The sequence below is a fragment of the Panthera pardus genome, unplaced genomic scaffold (assembly GCF_024362965.1).
Source record: "Panthera pardus isolate Hobbes unplaced genomic scaffold, ASM2436296v1 HiC_scaffold_13, whole genome shotgun sequence".
Taxonomy (NCBI): domain Eukaryota; kingdom Metazoa; phylum Chordata; class Mammalia; order Carnivora; family Felidae; genus Panthera; species Panthera pardus.
The window spans coordinates 83,187,584-83,203,708 of record NW_026526688.1 but is presented as its reverse complement, the minus strand read 5'-3'; the positions used below and the strand labels follow the sequence as shown (position 1 = coordinate 83,203,708).

The following is a 16,125-nucleotide window of genomic DNA, read 5'->3' as shown; positions in this document are numbered from 1 at the left end:
TGTGTTTAAATTTTTAATTCCTTTTTAAATAATGCTTTGGTAGTCGTTGGGGCCACACCCATAGAGTGAACAGTCCAGGTGGACTAGAGTTTTCCCTACATCCCATTCCCTACATCACATTTATTTATTTAAAGACCATCGTGCCTCAAGAGTGACTTAGATTGACTCCCTGTCAGTCTTGTTATTTTACGTCTGCCCACATGGAAGCTAATCGTCCACTTTCCTTCCTACTCACGCGGACTTGTGAAATCTTCCAACCTCTTATGCTATTTGTTTGTCTTTTGCAAATCAGAGGAGCATCATGTCACCTTGAAACATCCTTCGAATTAAACTTCAGAAAGGATGAGTGATTAAAATTTAACTTTTTATAGTTTATTTAATTCTTCCCTCTCTAGAGAACCTCTTTAGAGTACACAGGCATAGGAAGAGTGAAAATAAAAGTATTCCTGAATGGGTTATAGAAAATTATGGGGAAAATTGGAGAGGTGTTGGAGTAGATTTTAAAAAACATTTTTTTTAATGTTTTATTTATTTTTGAGAGAGAGACAGAGTACGAGCGGGGGAAGGGCAAAGACACACACACACAGAATCTGAAGCAGGCTCCAGGCTCCAAGCTGACAGCACAGAGCCCGACGCGGGGCTCGAACTCACGAACCCGTGAGATCATGACGCGAGCCGAAGTCGATGCTCAACCGACTGAGCCACCTAGGCGCCCCTGGAGTAGATTTTAATGTCTATAAGGTTATATGTCCGGAGCAGAGTCTGTTTTGGATGAGCCCTGAGCAGGATAGCTTTTTCCTGATTGAGGTACAGCTTATCTTGTCTATTCCTGATCACAGCACAATTTCTCCTTTGTTTCAGAGTGATGGTATTTCCCTCCTCTCAGACCTTTTTGGTTACTATACAGCCCTAGTGTTTGCTAGTTCACTCCTTAGCCCTGGTCAATGCCAGTCATCTCTGCCCTACACTAGGAGGTATTGGGATTTGTTAAAAGGGAGTAGGGGAGATGAAAATAAAAGTTCTCCCTGCATCTCCTTTTTAGTTATTTCTGTCCCTCATCTCTTCTCACCTCAATGATGAAATGAATGTAGATAAAGGAAGAAAGAGAGGGAAATGATATCTAATACTTTAAAATTCTTTTCCTTTTCTGTTCATCACACCTTTCCCCTCTCCCCCTCATCCCTATTCTTATTTCTTACCCTCCAATATCTGTCTTCCCTGTTAGAATGTAAGCTCCCGAGGTAGAAAAAAAACCCATGTCACACCATGTCAGTTTTGGTCTCTGGTATGCCCCCCATTGCCTAGCATAGGGCCTGATGTATAGAAGGCACTGGGAATGTGCTTGCTTGGTCAACGAGTGAAGAAAGGAAGCCATGGGAGTAAACCATTATTTCTGTCAGTATCATTCTTGACAACTCTATCCTGGTCTGATTTCTTACTCTGCCCCCCCAAATCTCTAATCCTGAAGGAACCTGCCTCCTGGACAACATCAAGAGGATGGCTCTCACAGTATGGTGCTGGACACATTTTCCTATGGTGGATTTTTCTGCATAGTGATTAGTCTGTTGGAACTTTGTACTTAAGGAAGCTTTTGTGGGTTGGTCAGAGAAGTGAACCATTATGTTTACAACATTGTTTCAATGGGCAAATGCATTCTGAGTTCAAATGAATCTACTTATATACAGACTTTTGGATTACAACCTTTCCATTAGTTGGAGACTACCATTGCATGATCTCCCATTCAGGCTTTTATTCATTACTAATATGTAAATGAACAATAAGCCATTTCTTTGTAGAAGGACCAGAGCCAGAAGTCTTTCTTTCTGAGATTATAAACTATTACATTAAAATGAATTTCATTCATCCAACAAACATGGTAGTTTATTTCAAATGTATTTATAGAGTGCCTAGCACATACTGGGTTTTGTACAAAGGATTCACATGTGGATAAAATAGGGACTGTATCCTGGTAAGGTCACAGCCAGGTTTCCATTTAAATAGGAATTGGATTCATAGAGCCCACAAGGTCACTTCCAGCTCTGAAATTCAGTAATTCCCGAGTTTTGAATTGTTCTATTCATTGACCCATTTTCCTTGTCATATGGGGCTCTATTATAAAATGTATTTTTAGATAATACTAGAGAAAGCATTGGCATTCACGAGTAGCGATTAATGGCAGCAAACCCACCTTTACAATTTTTAAGTAATTCTAAATCTGTTTTTATTATTAGCAATGAGAAATCTAGGGGAAAAAAACACTTATTTTCATTCTCGCTTCTTTCATAGAAAGAATGAAGCAAGATACATGATGAAATTGACGTAAAAATACACTGAATGACTGGGACTTTAGTTTGAAAGCGTGTATATTCCACAAGGGTAACATATATAAGTGTTGAGATTAACAAATATTTTTGTTTTTTCTGAATGCTCTTCTGCAGTTTTTGAACAGTTTATAGCAAGTATGCGTCACTTTCCCACCGCCATCGTTGAACATACTCACATTCATGTGCATACAACGCAGTATTTCTTCAGATAAGTAAACATATTAGTGAGGTATGTGTCTTTCCTCAAATCATTTACCCATGTGTCTTAATAAATAACTTGATGAACAAAATCTAGTTTCTGGGAATTGGAATGTGGAAAATTTGGATATTTAGATAAAAAATTCTATAGATATTTATAAAATATACTAAGAACTCTGTGGAGCAAAAAATAAGACTTTCTTGAGCTTTCTGACTTGTGACTTGTATTCTGTCAAAACAGTCTTATTCTGCCCTGAAACTTAAAAAGTTACCTGGTAGTTAATTTCAAATATTGGAACCACAAACTTCCTTATTGATAGATCTCTGATTTTTATTGAAAGTTTGTAATTCAAGTAATATAACTTGTGTCTGGCAAGTGAGTTAATGACTGTTTCCTCCCAGCACCTGGAGAAAACAGGTACTATATCTAGCTTCTAGAATTCCGTGTTATGATCAGGGTTTTCCCTGAATTAGTATCTAGAGTTAAATTTGCAAATGAGTTTTAGAGTGTTATTTTTTTTCTCTACAATAACTACTAATAAACTACATGTTTTATTGCCTTATTGGTTTCCTATTCATCATTTTAGCAGTTTCTTTTAATGTAAAAATCAATCACTAGCTAGAATATGGTCCCCATAATTACAGGAGATTGAAAACCCACATTTGAGGAGTAATTCGGTTTTAGAGAAAGAACAATTTATAAATTATTCATTAGTTGGCTTCTGTGGTCCTTTATTCTTTGTTATTTCATTTAATGCAGAATGGTAACTCATACAGGTATATAACACAGTGCTTCTGTTGACAAAAAGAGATCATTATCTAGAGTTGGCAAGAATCTTGCATTACTAAAACAAACTGGGTGCATATTAACTTGGTTTAATCAGTACTTGTTAGTGTTTCACCATTATAGGAATTGAAAGTAGAGGCACTTCCACAAGTTTATTGGAAGATTGTTTTTAACTAAAGTTTCTGTTTTAGGAGAAAATCACATTGCAAAGTAATGATTCACATTTAAAATGAGAGGAATGCTTTTCTTGATGACTGGCAAATACTAGGTACACAATAAGTAATAGTTTCATTTACGACAGAGAAGGTAAATATTCAGATTTAGAAGTTAAGGTCACCTCACAGGTCACAGATCTGCACATCATGAGGCATTTTCCTTCAATTTGTGTACACGGTGCAAAATTGGTAAGCTTTTAATCGTTTTACATGCACTCGTGTTTTTTTCTTTCATTTGCTTTTACTCTTTTTTTTTTAAATTTTGTTTTAATGTTTATTCATTTCTGAGAGAGAGAGAGAGAGAGAGAGGGAGAACACGAGTGGGGGAGGAGCAGAGACAGAGAGAGGGAGACACAGAATCTGAAGCAGGCTCCAGGCTCTGAGCAGTCAGCACAGAGCCCAACACAGGGTTCGAACTCAAGAACCATGAGATCGTGACCTGAGCCAAAGTCGGAAGCTTAACCATGCCCCAATTTGCTTTTACTCTTAAAATGAACTTTTGTTTAAGCTAGGTTTTTGCTTGTGATGAGTCAAGCTTTGCTTATACTTAAGTTTTTCTAAGTTCACTGTGTATAGCAAAGCACACAATCAGAAATTTATGACAAATATGACCCTGAAGAGGAAATCTTGAGCTTTCTAAACTCGGAGTCTTTCTCAGGGAGACAGATTAAATTAAATACTAATATGAGGCCCACTTTGTGTAATTAAGAACAAATAAATCAGCTACCAACACAAAACAAAAACCAGCATCTGAAAATATGTGATTTGTCTTTTTTTATGCAGTCTTAGAAAACAACACTCCCAGTATAGAATGGAATGGAATGCAGCATTCCCAGGTTTCAAAAAACAATGCCATTTGAAAATTACACCTGATGCCATGTAAAAGAAACTGATTCTTTATACTAATAATTTTACCTTATGTTCAAATACTGAGCTTCATATAACTTGTGTTTACCATTTATTTAATACCTGAAATGAATCTTGAGTTGGGGGATTAAGAAGATAAGCAGATGCATTTCTTCTAGGAATATTCTAGTGCACTGAATCTTAAACTTAAAAATGTCAACCTGCTATTATGTTCTATGCATATGTGATGTCCTCTATACGTAGTTAATACATATATCTGGTGAAAAATCTGTTAGGGCATTAACTAGGTATCAATTCTATATAAACATAAATATTCAAATGGATTAATTTTATTTTTTGTAACAGCTTTATTGAGATATAAATCATGTACTGTAAAGTGTACATGTACCCTTACGTAGTGTACAATTAAGTGGGTTTTAGTATATTCACAGGGTTATGTATCTATCACCACTAATTCCAGAACATTTTTATCACCTCAGAAAAGAAACCCCATACGCGTTAGCAGTCATTCTCCATATCGCACCCCCAGCTAACCCCCCACCAGCCTTAGGCAGTCACTAATCCATCCATGTGGATTTGCCTATTCTACATATTTCATATGATGGAATTATATAATATGTGGTCTTTTGTGTCTGGCTTCTTTCGCTTGGCATAACGTTTTTAAAGTTCCACGTTGTGGCATATTTTAGAACCTCATTCCTTGCTATTGCATGGATATATCACAGTTTGTTTCTCCAAAGTAGATTAAATTATTTTTGAATTGAAAATTTGGCAATCCTCAAAGCCCTCTGTAACTTTCCCAGGCTTCTTTCTCTTTCTTCTCTCTCCACATCCCGCACCTTTCATGGCTGGGTTTTCACTGTACTATTTCCTTGTTTGAGGAATATCTCAAATGCTACTTTCTGAAATTTTTTTCCTCAATTGCTTGAGTAATAAGTAATCTCTTTCCTTCAAATTCTCACGGCTCTTCGTCTTTGCCATAGTTTCAACTTGTGTTTTGGTTATTTATATACGTGTCTCTCATTTCATATCTTAATGCATCAGACCAGGGACATTTCTGTTGCCATCAGAAATAACCCTGCAAATAGCCAAAAATCAATACATAGTTTTTAACGTAATGAATGAGATCATTGAAGATCACTTGGGTGTCATAAACCAAGGCTGTCATTCATAGTTATTATTTCTAGTTGGGATGCCAAAAACTGTCTTAGGAATAAAGAAGATAACTATGTTTTTGGAAAAACCTATCTTCTCATTATTAATGCAGTGACTTAGTGTCTGGTACATAATTGGAACTCAGTAAATGTTTCTTGAGTTGGACCTGGTATCCGGTAGCAGGACTGGGTAAATTTTCAATGTCTCTAGAAAGGAAATTCTATATTTGTTTATAAAGACATTTAGAAACCCCAAGTTTAAAAGAGAGAGAGTGTGGAGCACCTGGGTGGCTCTGCCGGTTAAGCGTCAGACTCTTGATTTCGGCTCAGGTCGTGATCACAACAGTTCATGAGATCAAATCCTACGTCGGGCTCTGTGCTGACAGTGAGGAGCCTGCTTGGGATTCTGTCTCCCCCTCTCTCTCTATGCTCCTCCCCTGCTCGTGCTGTCTCTCTCTCTCTCTCTGAAAATAAATAAAATTAAAAATAAATAAAAGAGAAAGAGTGATAAAGTGAGAGCATATGTTGGTCAAATGAGGAAAAGGCAGGAGTGCCACGGAGGAGTTGCTTTTCACTGTCCTATTTACATATGTCAGTAATTATTTGCTTTTTTCTTTTTTCTTCCAGAGAAGTAAGTTCTAGTTACTACATAAGACTTAATAAAACAGATTGCAATAAGTTGTCCTGTAAGTGCAAGGTCTGAAGGTACATCTTCCATCTTTTTTGAAGCCCTATTTGGACCAGCCTTACGTCAGGAGTACAGTTGTAAATTTGGATGAAGGTCTTTACGTTCCGACAAGGGGGCCGTCCACAAAATGCTCTTCTAGGGTGCCACGGGGATCTTGATTCTGAACTAGTACTTTCAGCCACATCCATAGGGCTTTAAAGGAAGGAAGATGTTATTGGTGGGTCTAGATTTTGAAGAAAAAGAGTAAACAGGGGTTCCTGTCAGCATGGCAAACAATTTCTTACTTTCTAGTGTTTATTACTTTATGTGGTCAAAGATCAGAGAAAGGGAAGAAGTAAGCACCAGACTCTTGAGGTTCGCTTAGTTTCTTTTTTCCCCATGACAGTTGTCCCCAGAATAGGACTGTGCTGTTTTTGGAGTAGGTGATGGTACTCCATCATTTTGTGATTATATTTAAAACTTAGATTATTTAAACGATTTGAAAACTCCTTATTGTAGGAATTGTAATATAAAAGTTTCATTTTTATCTTCTCTATTCCCACCCCTCTAAGTTACTATAGATATGCCAAATTTCTATAACTATATACAATCAAAATATTTTCATTATGAAACATATAAGCAGTTGTTCTTGGGAGTAGATTTCCTTTAGTGGTTTTTTGGTTATATTTTGTGCAGCTCTCAAAACTTTGTTCCTCTTTATTTATTTATAATGTTTATTTATTTATTTTGAGAGAGAGAGAGAGGGAGAGGGAGAATCCCAGGCAGGCTCCATGCTGTCAGGACAGAGCCCGATGTGGGGCTTGATCTCACAAACTGTGAGATCATGACCTGAGCCAAAATTAAGAGTCGGATGCTTAACCAACTGAGCCACCAGGTGCCCTTGTTCCTCTTCATTTAATAATAACTTACAAAGTTATCTTTGTTTTCCTTTGTCTAAATTCATCTGTTTTTATGTGTAATTTTCCCACGTGATCTTTTATTTACTTAATTATTTGCTGTGACTCGAGGACATATAAAGAAACACCGACCCTTCCTAACATTTTCTTGCATTTTAAACCACTCTGTTGGCACTGAGAAAAGGCAGTTTTTTTCCCAGTTGGTACATTCTTTACAAGGTAAGAATCAGGGCAAGGAGAAAATATCCTATTGCTCTAGTAATTCCTGCAAAAGGTCAGCCTCAATAATGAAAGATGAAAAAGAAGTTTTGTAGTGTTTGTTCTTTTACAAATTCCTATCTGGAGAAAACATAATATATACATGATTTCCTGATAACTGCCTTTGGTGTCCAAAATTTGATATTGTTGCATGATAATCTGACATTGCTTCCTGTTTCTGAAGGAATGATTGGATGTGAAGCCAAACTGCTTGCTAAACCAGGAAACTGCTACTTCAAAATGCACAGGAAATCAGACTGCTTGAGCAGTTGTGCTGAGGCACAAGGCTAACTGTAAACTGTATAGGCTGCATGTCTTCCCACTGTTGTGGCTGTTTTTAAAAACCAGCTTCAAGGGGCGCCTGGGTGGCCCATGATCTCATGGTTTGTGAGTTTGAGCCCTGCATTGGGGTCTGTGCTGACAGCTCAGAGCCTGGAGCCTGCTTCAGATTCTGTGTCTCCCTCTCTCTTTGCCCCTCCCCCGCTCATGATCTGTCTCTCTCTCTCTCTCTCATAAATATTGAAAAATAAAAAATTAAAAAAAAAAACAGCTTCAAATAAGTGAAAGGCCTGGTGTTAGTATAATACCGCTAAAACTAATGAATAAGAATTACAGAGTTGACTGAATATAAAGGAGACATCTGTAACAATGAGAGCTGAGCAACAGAGCTCTCCAAAATCTAGCGTGCTCCCTGTCCATTCCTGTAAGCATTCATACAGGTCCTGGATGAGGACCTGCTTAGGTAGTGATTGGTTAGGGGCCTGGTGAGATGAGAAGCAGGTGGCAACATCCATAATTTGAAGAACATTCAATAAAAAGACTACTTCCTAAAATACTGAGTATAGTGAGAATATAAGGGCACATAAATGGGGTGGGCAAGGGCTAGTACCTATTCCTGAAGAGGACAGACGAGGGAATGTTACCAAACCCCCAGAAAGATGGCGATGTAGAAATAGCTGCCTTGTAGGAGTTGAGATCTCCAGTCAAGGGACATGTCCATCCATTGAAAACAGGGGTGCAAGCCAGTGAGTCCCCTGCCCTCAGGCTCCTCTCTCTATTATCCACATTGGCCAAAGCTGACTGAAAGCCAGAGAACAAGGGTTGAAGCAGTCGTTCATAGTTCAGCCCTCCAGGTTCAGAGCATGATGGAACATGATGGAGGGTGGATCTGGAGCGGTAGATGGCAACTACTGCAGATGCCATAAAAGATTTCTGTATTGATTGGGGTATCCCTCCCATCCCTATTGATACAATGGAACTCATTTCTATGAAAAATCCTTGAATCTCAAAAATACTTAAGGTTGCCTCGTTAGTTCAAGCATGCAGAAAATGTACACTTCCTATTCATCCAACGTCTAGCTTAATGTTTTCAGTTATGGAGAACAAAATCTTCAAGAAGCAGCTTGTTCTGTTGTTAAACAGCTGTAATTATTAGGAAGGTTTTTCTTGCATTGAAACCTACCTTTCTGTAACTTGTAGCGGTTGCCAGTTCTCTCTTTTGGAGCCATGCAGGAAAAGGCTACCCTCTTCCCATTTCTCTTTTATCCCCATTTAACTTTGTTGTTTAACAGTCATTTATTTATCAATCTTGTATTTATTGTCTGCTCTGGGCCAAGACTTGTAGGTGCTGGATATTCAGTGGTGAACAAGACAAAAAACTCCTGCATTCATGAAGCTTCTATTCTGGTGGGTAGAGACAGACATTGAGCAAATATATAATGTGATGTCCAGCAGTGAAAAGTGCTGGAACTGTCAGCTGTTAGCCATCTTTCACAAGAGAAAACTCTGGTTGAGTTGGGGTCTAAATTATTATGAGTCCGTTCTGTAATGCAGTTGCCAAAAAGCCTAATTCCATTTTAGGCTATGTACATAGAATGTCCAGCATTGGAGAAGTAGTGTTTCCTCCACTTTCTTCTTCTTCTTTTTTTTCTTAAAGTTAATTTATTTTTTTGAGAGAGAGAAAGGGAGAGAGTACATGCATGTGCAAGTGGGGGAGGGGCAGAGAGCGAGGGAGAGAGTGAATCCCAACCAGGCTCTGTGCTGTCAGCACAGAGCCTGACTCAGGGTTCTGTCCCAGGAACTGTGAGATCATGACCTAAGCCAAAATCTAGAGTCAGATGTTTAACCTACTGAGCTACCCAGGTGCCCTTCCTCTGCTTTCTTATTGTCCACCTGGACTTGGAGTATTGCATTTACATTCTAGAGGGACATTGACAGACTGGGACTTGTTCAGATGTCCTCATTATAGCCTTTTAAATAGTTGAGGAAGGCCACAGAGTATTCTTTAGGCCAGACTTTCCCAGTTTTGTTAATGTGATATCATCTGTCTCTCATGTGATATCATCTGTCTACTTTTGGCCTTCCTAATCTTTCTCAGATAATTAATTTACCCTTAAAATTCTGCTTCTAGAATTTAACTCCGTTCTCTATATGTGGTTTTAACTTAGGTAATGCCTAATAAACTGTTTCTTCCCTTGATCTAGTTATTTAATTTTAGTAATGCAGCTGAGGATTGAATTTCCTGTTGTTGTTTTTTTAAACAGCTGTGTTACTTCTGACTCCCAACATTAAAGTACTGTTAAGCCAGGTTTCCAGCATTTCTGTTTGTACAATTTATGTTTATACTCAAATATAAGACGTAATATCTATCTTTATTAAAATATCATCTCATCCCTGTCCATACAGTATTCTACATGGAGATTCTTTTGAATATTGTCTTTTTTTTTAATGTTTATTTATTATCGAGAGATAGAGACAGAGTATGAGCATGGGAGGGGGAGAGAGGGGGAGACGCAGAATCTGAAGCAGGCTCCAGGCTCCGAGCTGTCAGCACAAAGCCTGACACGGGCTCGAACTCACAGGCCACGAAATCATGACCTGAGCTGAAGTCGGACGCTCAACCAACTGAACCACCCAGGTGCCCCTGAATATTGTCTTTAATCGAACTTTTGGTCCTCTGCAAAAGTATTAAGCATATTTCTCACACTTCATCTATGTGATTAATATAACTGTTTAATTAAAGAAAAACAGTGACACCAGATCATTCCTTCAGATTATAGCAGGTCAGTAATTAATATTCTCTTAGGATGGTGTTTCAGAGAACTGTGAACACCCTTAATTATGTCATCCATGTCATATTTCTCTCTTTTATCCAGACATTTTCAAGAAATGAAGATATATTCTGTTTACAGTATTTCTCTCTAATACCAGGCTTATCCAAAAGCATATTAAGATAATTGGACATGACATTGGAAATACAATGGGCTGTCGCTGCCCTGCCCATACCCAAGTCTTTATAATCTGTCTACTCGAAAACCCAAGGTAGAGTTTTGTTCGAGTTGATACCAAGCATCCATGTCTGTAATTTCCCCTTTTTGTATGTACCCTTTTCTTCTTTTCTGGAACTCTAGGGAACTTGCCAGTGCTGATTGTTTGGTTCCTGAAGATGAGATGAGGCTAAACTTTAGAAGTGGCCTTTGTTCCCTTTTTTAGGGAGGGCTACCATTTCCAGTTTTAAGTCTCTTCCTTGATCAAATCTATAACATGGAGGCAATACAGCAGCTAGATGATTCTACCCTCTCACTTTTCTGAGGGTTGTGTCATTTTCCCCAGGATTTTAAAAGAAAGTGGGAAGGAGAATGGATGTGTTGCTGTGGTTGCTGCTGCTGGCCATACCTGAGGTCCTTCTGGGCCCTCTCTAGCCTCCCTGAAGCGCTTGCAGGGAGTACACTCTTACATTCAGCCCTAGGTATGTGTCTAGAGCATTAAGACATGTTTTTGGTTTGGTTTTTAATTTGTGAGCTCCTGTAAGACTACGGTATTTTTTTTAGAGGCTTCCTTATTTATGGGTTGGAAAAAAGACAGTATTGGCCATATTCTTCATGCTAGTGTTTTTGTTTTCCAAAGAGTTTGGTGTCCTGTTTTCTAGGATTTTCTAGATTTTAAATATAAAATGTTGACTCTACTCCATTGCCTAAGAACACATACACCTTGCTGGCAGTGTGACTTTATAGGAAAGAGTTCCTGAATGAAGCTGTGTCTTGCCTTGCACACAAGTGGCCGTGGACCTTGTAATTAAACATGCCAGACCTGTAAAGTCAAGTGACTTTTAACTCCCGGTGTGCATTGACTGCAAGTACTAGAGATGTCTGTGCCTCTGCTGATTGGAAGATCATGTATTAGCTAAGTTTCAAGACCAGGAGCTGTTTAACAATTTTTCTTGCTTTTCACATACTGCAGAGAAAAGGCTAACTCCATCTGGTGCATGCTATTGTGGGAACTTTATACATTAGATTCGTAAACAGCATGTTCAGGTTTTCTAGATTTGGCACTTCCCTGAGTGTGTTCTGTGTCAGTTTTATATAAGCATCAAATTTCTTTCCTTTTGACCATCACTGAATTTTAGTTGACTGAAAAGAGCAGAAGTTGTACTTCTGTTTAGTACCTGCAGCTGTAACCAGGCTTGCGTGGCATTGTTGTCCCCTTGGGGTTGCTTCACAAGTGCTGCCGTGGCTGTCACACTTTAGTGAACGCTTAACCCTGTTTTACACCATTATTCTGGCATAACTCCTTCTCCAAAGTGTCTTGGTTTGGAAGAAAAACTATATGGTTCCTTTGGATACATCCCAGAATATCCTAGAAAGCACATGCTTCTCACCATGTCATCATTGCCCTGACCTCTGGCCCTTTCTTACTCACCTTTCCTTACAACAAGAGCCCAGAATGACTTGTAGGACCAGAAAACCCAAAGATCGATGGAATACTGTTTGTCTTCTTGAAGGGGCATTTGATTCCATACTTCCTTAGAAGGATAGAGATGATATTCATGGCAGAGGAGCAACTTGCATCGTTTGGGAGATTGCAAACACATTTTCTTAATGTAACCAAACTTTTTTTGCTGAATGGATCTATTTGAGAACTTGCCAATGATGCCTCCTTGGTAATGTCTGCTGTTTAAATGGAGGATCTTTTAAAGAACCATGAACTTTTGCAGGTCGCATTGCACCTTGCTCTGTCCAAATACTGACCACCCTTTTCATTTATCTGTCCCCTTCTCTGGATGATAGCACCTGGAAGGCAGGGACCATACCTTATTCCTCTTGCCTCCAAGCACTGAGCATTCAGTAGATACGGCTGAGAGAAAGGGGAAGAAAGGGGCTGTGAATAAGCCCTATTGCTTTCTCCTTCCCTTTTAGAATTGAAGCACCTGAGCTGCCTGTCTAGGAATATGAAAGGTAGTAAATATTTTAGGAAACGGCCTCTTCAATTTTCTAGATAGGGCACAGCACTTAGTTTCCCAGGGTTGTTACTCTGCCCCAGAGCTTCTCAACCTCTGCACTATTGACAGTGCTGGCCTGGATGCTTCTGTTGTAGGGCTGGCTGCCTGTGCATGGTAGGATGTCGAGTTAGCAGCACCCTTGCTCTCTACCCACTAGATGCCAGTAGCACATCCCACCCCCAGCTGATGACCAAAAATGTCTCTAAACATTGCCAAGCGACTAGGGGGCAAAATAGAGACCCACCCCACCCTTTTGAGAACTGCTGCTGTACCGGAGCTCCTGGCTGAGATAAATGCTGAGACAAAGAAACTAGCAAATAATGGAAGTTTGGAGTTGGAAGGGAACTTAGAAATCATGTCACATATTCCTCTGGTTCTCCTCATCCCCACCCCCATTCCAACACATACCACTGTTTTTTTACCTGAACAAACTATGACCCAGGGGAATTAGTGAATATAAAAAAGAAAAAATAGAAGTATTTGAAGTAATACTGAAATTGGACTGTAGGCTTTAGTTTGTTCACAGACCCTTGGAAAAAGAAGTGTCTCCTTGTAGGCAATTCAAAATAAGAAAACATAAGCTTATGATTCATATCACAGAAAAACCAAAGATTAGCACCACTAAAAAAGAATTAAAGATATACATTGAATACTTCTCAGATTAAAAAGAATAGAGCAACTCACTAGGATATGGCTAGATTTCTGGCACAGGCTTGTGAAGCTGTATGGGCTTCATATTAGACTATTTTAAGTGCACATATCTAAAAATAAACAGTGAAGAATATTTAAAGTAATAATAATTTGGCTTTTTCAAAATGACTTGCTTTTTACATCTAGATAATCATGATAATGGCCTACCTGATGAGATATTTCTACTGTAGGTTCTGTTTTATAAGGGTATTTTGTATCTTACTAAGAATTCTCACATAAAGGTAAGAACTCCAAATTAAATATTAGCTGCTTGTGGTTATTTTAAGACTCCTCTCAATAACCAAGAGAATTTGGTTCTCACACTTTGTACCTTTTGATTACAAACAGCTTTAAACAGGTTTATGTTGTACTTCATGAAAGATTATAGAGGATCGGCAGACTGAGACGCTTTGGGACTGAAATTGGGCAATTCAGAGTTTCTCATGCATGTAAGCCGCCTTTTGTTTTGATCCCTATCATTCTGAGTCTGTATTTCTTAAGATTCTGCTGGAAGGACTGTCCTGAGTGAGGACACCAGAGAAAATAGCAGGGTACTGAGCCACCGGGGCCACACGATACCTGCTGTTTGAGGTAGGGTAAAATCCAGCTGGCAGACTTTTGTCAGAACTTTTCTGCTGAGAGTGTCCTATTTAGATTCAGATGGTTCTTTCTTGTTTTTGGTTGGGTTTAAGCACAATACAGTCATGAACTTATACACAGTTAATGTTTCTGAAAAATTGTAGGTAAGTCCATTTTTAATAAACTGGTTGAACTTGCCAATTTATCCTAATGTTCTTGTCCCCTGTTTCCATTAAAAGAACAGTGATTATAACCATGCTCTGATTTATTTCTTTATATAAGCTGGGGTCTTTTTTTGTTGTTTTTAATATTCTTAAACTGGGCACCTTGATTCTCAGTGAAAACACTTTGAATCATGCATGTTGGTGATTTCTTAAAAATTCATAACCAAAACCTACCATTCTGCTTTAGTACTTGAAATCCCTTGGCAGGGAGACATTTTTCTCAAAACACATCTTTTGAAGGACCTCACAAAGTTCATTATTTTGGCAAGAAGTCCTTTCTGAACTTTGAATCATTGTAATAGTATGCTATTTATGTAAAGAGTGGATTCCGACTTGAATAACTGTAGAGTCCTGGCAGACGTGAACATGTCAGATGTCTTGGCACAGTTTGGGGCAGAAGGGGACTTTCCCATTTCTTTATGTAATCCACAATCATAATATGTGGGAGTTTTATGAAATTTCTTCCGTTATACTGAAATGCTTAGCTTTTCATACCATACATGCTGCTCAGTGAGAAAAGGCTCTGTGTATGTATGCATATATTTAAATGAAATGAAAAAGAAAAATGAAATCCAAGAAATTCCTTAAGTTTGCAGTGGTGATTATTTTTAGACTATGTTCATGTGTTAAAAGATCTCTTTTAAATCAGTTGATTGGAACTTGGAACAGAACTTCCCATAGAAACAATAGTATAGTATGTGTGCTGGTAAATTTTCCAGATGAGGCCTCACAGCTTATTTAACCCATCATATGCTAACATGCTTTGCACTACAAGGGACAGTGATATATAGCTTATCAAAACACTGTTGAATGGTATTCAAACTGCAACCTATTTCAGTGCTAGAAATTAAAATTGAAAATTTTTTAAATAAATAATAAATAAATGTTATTTCTATGAAAAGATGGGTCTGCCAGAAAGTAACTTAAAGAGACTTGGTGATGTGGTAGATGAGCCCCAGACCAACCTAAAGATATAACATTTGCTAGTTTGGGCATCTTGGACAAGTAAATGAACCTCTCGAACCTCAGTTTCTTCAAATGTTGTCATTGTGAGGGTCGGAGCAAAAAGTGCACACGATGGCGATCTGTAATCTGTACAGCTCTTTACAAATATACAGTGTAAGTTCTGGTTCTTTCCTTGAAAGAAAATGAAAATGCTATGACCTGATCTTCCTTTTCCTTGGCATAGGTGTAGTGGTAGAACTCTTTATGCCTAACAATAATTAGTAAGGTCCCATTTAGCTCACAGACAAAATAAATACATATTATTTTGGCCCACTTGGAAAACAGTAACATTTGCTTTTTTGAGACTAATGAACTCCCACCATAACCTCTCTCTCTCTCTCTCTCCCTCCCTCCCTCCCTCCCCCTTTCCCTCCCCCCCCCCCCCCCCCCCCCCCCCCCCGACGGTTTTTTAGTCTCTAAATCTCTCTTGTTCTTTTCTTGTCAGAGTATCCCATTCTTTATCGCCTTCTCAAGTTTCACACCAGGGCATTCCAGGCTGGTCCTTCCAGTGGCCTGGCCTCTCTCTGACCTGTACCTCTGGCCTCAAACCAGCACCGCACTGCCCAAAGACCCTGTAGTTGGCCAGCTCTGACTGGGGCCCTCTTCTGCTTAGGGTCTCACTGGGTACCAACCAGAGGCCTTGCTGGGGGACTGTGGCCTTGCTATAGTACTGCTGGTGTGACAGGTCCAGTCTTGAACCCTGATGCCAGGAATAAGGCTAGAAGTGCTTGGGCCTAATCTCCCAGACCTAGGAGATTTTCTGGTAGAAGTGGTACCAGGAAAGGAAATGGGGACTCTGGCCATCACACAGCAAAGCTTTCCCATTCCCTGCCTGAGGAAGGATGGGCATGGGGATTACTTGCGTACTTGTAAGAGTCACATTAACACACCAGACAAAGAGGCAAATTGAAAGGGGGGCTGATTAAAGTATTATTTTGGGGGTCAAAGTTATAAATTTAAGA

General features: G+C 38.9%; 1 protein-coding gene across 4 annotated transcripts in view; it reads left to right on the top strand.

Moving 5' to 3' along the window:
• GAB1 (GRB2 associated binding protein 1) overlaps positions 1-16,125 on the top strand; it is a 123,831-nt gene that overhangs the window by 26,260 nt on the left and 81,446 nt on the right. The gene's annotated exons all lie outside the window — the stretch shown is intronic.